This window comes from Camelina sativa, chromosome 15, assembly GCF_000633955.1.
Source record: "Camelina sativa cultivar DH55 chromosome 15, Cs, whole genome shotgun sequence".
NCBI classification, from domain to species: domain Eukaryota; kingdom Viridiplantae; phylum Streptophyta; class Magnoliopsida; order Brassicales; family Brassicaceae; genus Camelina; species Camelina sativa.
The window spans coordinates 144,747-150,158 of NC_025699.1; the positions used below are offsets into that span (position 1 = coordinate 144,747).

The 5,412-nt window shown below is 34.5% G+C and overlaps 1 long non-coding RNA gene across 1 annotated transcript; it reads right to left on the bottom strand.

Moving 5' to 3' along the window:
- Window positions 1,453-3,296, bottom strand: LOC104744252. The gene is made up of 3 exons (XR_760623.2): window positions 2,677-3,296; window positions 1,781-2,305; window positions 1,453-1,673 (listed from the first exon to the last, which is right to left on the bottom strand). It is a non-coding gene; the product is annotated as an uncharacterized LOC104744252 (long non-coding RNA).

Here is a 5,412-nt window from a genome sequence, read left to right on the forward strand (position 1 = left end):
TAGGCTTAAGTTATACTCAAGCTCTTCGCCATGCAAAGCCATTAGAACTGAATATTTTGCTATGAAAGAGTAGGGGCAAAGAGCAACGGAGGATTGTGAGAGGTTGGAAATGTACCTTTGAATGTTAAAGCGCATCGTTGAGTTTTTTTTTTGGTTTTTAATTATTACTTAAGATATTGACTTGCTTTGTAGTTTTCTGACTCATCTTTAATTTTGTTTCGTTATATAGGGTATATCAATATAATATATCTTGAAAAATATTATTAAGATAATTGGATGACTTAGATATGATAAAATCTCACAATAAAGTTTAAATTTCTTGTCTTCTGCTTTTTTTGGGTGTAATCCATATATATAGGAAACAGATTCACTTGGCATGTTCCAATTTTTCCTCGAAAGGTTATGATCTATGTTAGTTCTGGTTTCTTTTTCATGTTTTAATTTGTATAGTGACAGTTAAAACTTCAAGTATGGAACTGATTAGTCTGACAAGATTGATTGATTTAACATGTTTGCCTATTTTTCACTGTTATCAAATTGACTCAAAAAAATAATTGCAAATAGAAAAAATTTATAATTTTACATGTGTGAAAATTTTATTTAGTCTTATAATTAACATGTCTGAAATTTTTAAAAACTTATATATAAAGAAAAGAAAAGGAATATGTATGTACATAGTCCCAACTCATAGATGATAGTCTGTTATTGCTGTCTTTGTTATAAACATTAATATTCTCGAATCTCGAATCTCGACTATATACTATTTATGAGCTACGGATGAGTTGGAAGTTATGGCAGCTGGTTCTATTCACTTATGAGTTAGTCCGGGTTGATACGCGAAGTTGATGTTTATAGTCTCATTTATGAGTGTGTGAGATATAGTGAATAAGATGTTTATCGTTCATATCATAGTCTCCTACCTATATATCCACATATCTGAAATTCACCGCAAAAGAATAATATGAAAATGACATATCTATCATTCATTGATTGATGCCTAACCTTTTTTGTAACAGCTTCTCTTCTTTAGCTGAAACCTCTAACGCTGTCCATATGTATGTTTGGACGTCAATTTCATGTTTTAGGTACTAAGAGAATCAACTATGTATGAAGTGAATTACATGTAAACAACATTTTAAACTATGTGATATCGATTGATAGAGCAATACGTTTTATCAGACGAAGAATCCAAAACAGACTATCATTATACAAAAGATATATTAATAATTTAGTATGAATTGAACAAGCACTTCTAGACTAAATGCAGTCGCTCTTAGATTTCTAAGGAGCTTGGTCTAGATAACATGTGAATTGTTGTGATGGACCAACCCACTATGAATGCTTATGGTTGTTTTCAATATATAGCATGAAATATGGAATTCTCTTTCTTAGCATTTCAAAGATAAAAACAACGACAACAAAAAAAGTTGAAAGGAGTAGCTTTGTGTTCCATATGTAAACCACGTGCATGTTATAATCATCATCATGTCACATTCATCATCAGATCCCTGTTATGGTCCATGTTTTCATTTATAAGTTCATGGGTTTGATTTGAATCCCATGGACACTATCTTGACATTCGAATTTTATGGTAACTATTTTATACCCAGTTTTTAACAAAACCAAATCATGTCTTAGCTGCTTCAGGATAATAGCATAGGCGTACAAGGTTCCTGCCAAAAAGAGTAAAACATTTCAGAGTTTAGCGGTTGTGTTTTCTGCAAAAGGATGTTTTTATGATTCTATCTACCACTGGAATAGATGGAACCAAACAACTTACGTAGCCCGAGAATCCAAGGTTTTGTATAGGTCTTTCATCTCTTATCTTATTAACTCTATCTTTCTCTTTTATGATAGCTTCCTCATCAGACTTGTCACCCTAAGCATGATGAAATAATCCCCGTCTGAAATCCAAAAGCTTTTTGTACGTGCAGTAACCAGAGACCATATAATTGTGTTAAGCAAAGGAAATTTTGATATCCAATGTGTCAAAAACAAAAACAATATCACTTCACCTAACAAACATTTCAAGAACAAGGGATCATTACATCCATAAAGCGAGGCAACTGCTGAATATGACAAGCAAAGATTGATCCGAGAGGATGACGACCAGAGACATGCAATACATGTATACACCCGGCAGAGTCCAAGATCAAGAACCTTCTAATGGACAATCCTTGAATAGATATCGCCCTACCAGGCATGTTCTGATTTCAAATCAGCGCTACCAGCAGCAACAGCGTTAGGAAGCAGATTCTTGTTTCAGAAGATGGTTGTCTCTGTTTACTTAACAACCCCTTGTTCACTGCAAAGGGTAACAGGCTAGATTAGAAGCATGAACGCTACTACAACTGCAGCAGAGAAAAGGCATTATCATTATCATGTTATCAAGAAGCAACAAGAAGTCACTATCCTTTTGCTCAAAAAAAGAAAGTAACTCTCCGAATCCTAAAGATACCACAGAATCAGCTTTCCTGTAGTCTACTTTTATCTTACGCACATTGTACCACCAAATCCTTAAACATGCAACCCCTCAATAAAGCAATCACAGTATATAGAAACATTTCAGATTCATGATCATTCACATTATAAATCACCAAAAAATAGAAGCTTAAAACGATCATATTAAAATCCAAAAAAGCACCCCAAGTGTAGTAACTAACTCTATAGACTTACAATGAACAGCTTTCTCCTTCTTCTTGTTCCCTTCAATCCGCCCATTACGCAAACTCTTTTCGTCTCATTATCTTCCCCTAAGAATCAACAAACCCGAGAGTATTCCAATCGACACCAGACCAGTCTAACAAATCCAATCGCACCACATCGTCATCATCTCCACAACAACTGCTGTCTATCAGTCACAAGTACCCTTGACACTAAAGATGAGTACTTTGGAGCACGAAACCAAATTACATTGCAAAGTAATTGGTTGAGCCAACGATTTTAACTGAAAGATTCAACTCAACAAAACCCCAACATTCTGATCACAAAATCAATTTGGCTCTCACAAAGCTTTTGTTTTTCCCTTCCCATAGACCACATAGAATCTGAAAAGAAGATGCGACCTACCACGATATGGCCCAGCAATGATACAGCATTGACGCGGAGACGATTCGTTAGCAGAATCGTGGTTGGAGTTATTAAGGTTCTGGGAGAAACGAAGACGAGGAGCAAGGAGACGGGACTAGGGTTTGTGGGTATAAGAGAGAAGCAGTAGAGGGAATGGTAGAGAGAGAGAGAGAGAGAGAGAGAGAGAGAGAGAGAGAGAGAGAGAGAGAGAGAGAGAGAGAGAGAGAGAGAGAGAGAGAGAGAGAGAGAGAGAGAGAGAGAGAGAGAGAGAGAGAGAGAGAGAGAGAGAGAGAGAGAGAGAGAGAGAGAGAGAGAGAGAGAGAGAGAGAGAGAGAGAGAGAGAGAGAGAGAGAGAGAGAGAGAGAGAGAGAGAGAGAGAGAGAGAGAGAGAGAGAGAGAGAGAGAGAGAGAGAGAGAGAGAGAGAGAGAGAGAGAGAGAGAGAGAGAGAGAGAGAGAGAGAGAGAGAGAGAGAGAGAGAGAGAGAGAGAGAGAGAGAGAGAGAGAGAGAGAGAGAGAGAGAGAGAGAGAGAGAGAGAGAGAGCAAGTGATGAGGAGACTGGTTAATAGAGTATAGATGAAACTTGAGGAGAAGAAGGAGAGAGAGAGATGTGTTTGGGAGATTAAGCTTTGATGATCAGACAATCTCCATTGTTGTCTTGTCTGTGATGAAACCTTTATACATCTGAAGAGGTCGGAGACAGAATCAAATCAAAGTAAGGATCTTTGGAGATCTCTGTTCATCAGTTTTTTATTATATTATTATTATTATTATTATTATTATTATTATTATTATTATTATTATTATTATTATTATTATTTATCATATAGCTTCTAAATTTAAAGCCCAGTAAAACTCAATTGGGTCCATAAAAAGTTACTTAATCGCAAGTTTTAATTTAGCCTGTTAGGCCCGATTATTCTTTATTTCATGGCCCGTTAAGCCTCTCAAAAATAAAAGGTTGGAGTGATCAAATAATACGATTTAATTAACATCTCGTCTATACTTTTTGTCTAATACCAAAATTAAAGTACCACAATGATTAGGAGACTTTTAGTTAAATAATTGCACAAAATACATAGAAATAAACTAATGACAAAAGTATGGGTCAACGTATGTTAATATATATAGATGGATAATGCATTGATGTTTGTATATGTAAGCATCTTGATTAGATTACTAGCTAGAAAACTAGTTCCAAGATATTGGATGCTTCATTAGCAAGAATCCAATCAGCCTTAGTTCGAATGATTAGTAAACCAAAATTACAAATTCGAAATTGTTTCTTGGTGCGTTGCACCGTACAAGTTTTTACCTACGCGACACTCTATCTTTTGAATCATCCAAGACCAAGATACGGGTTTATGATTCTTAATTTTGTTCAAGTTCATTGTTAATTAAGTCATATAATTGAATATGGTAAACATTATCATGATAATGGTTTCTATAATGAAACGGATTAGAGTATTGGTATTAGTAAATTAATTAGTAAGGGCACAAGTGAACGAAAATTGTCTAGGTTATGCCAAACAGTAACCCTTAGCCATGCCAATTTCACGTGCAGCATGCTCCACATGCTTCTTCTAATTTATTTATTTCTATGTTAGGTTTTGTTTTCTTTCTCTATTTTTATTATGTTATCCTTACTTCAGAAATTCTTAATAATTGAACAAGAAGAACTACCAAAACAACATTAGTTCAAGACTTGTGTCTTTTTGTTCAAATAATAAGATATTAAAACTGTTATTATTGTTTTCTTTTATTTTCCTTGATATATAAAAGAAACAAAAAAAAAAAAACTTCGATGGATTGTGGTTATAATGACTGTACGCAGCCGTAATACGATATGCAGTGTGTGTTGTGTGTACGTAGTTGAACATATAACAAACAATATTTACAAGTTCAAAATGATCTGTTTTTGAAGCATGCATGCCATAGGGGAAAATCGGGATTATAATATAGTAGGGGACACAAAACAATTTTCAAGAATTGAGGCGCTGATAAAATATTCGGTATTTGAAAACAGTTATTAACTCAAATTAATTTAAATTTATTATATAACTATTAAAAATGGAGAGATTGTGTACGTAATACTGGTTAAGTACTGGAAACTGTGTGAAGCAAGGGCCAGGTTCAAGTTACGGCTGATTTCGTGACACGAGAAAAGACATGTGGGATTATGTTTCGGCCATTATGTAAAACTTTTATGTAAAAGCTCACAATCGAAAATTTCAAGTAATTAAAAACTTAATCTTGTTCCAATTATGTTGGGTTTGATGAAAAGTATCATATACATAATCTTTGGCAGCTTTTAGCAGTATAATTATTCTAGGTTATTGAGCTT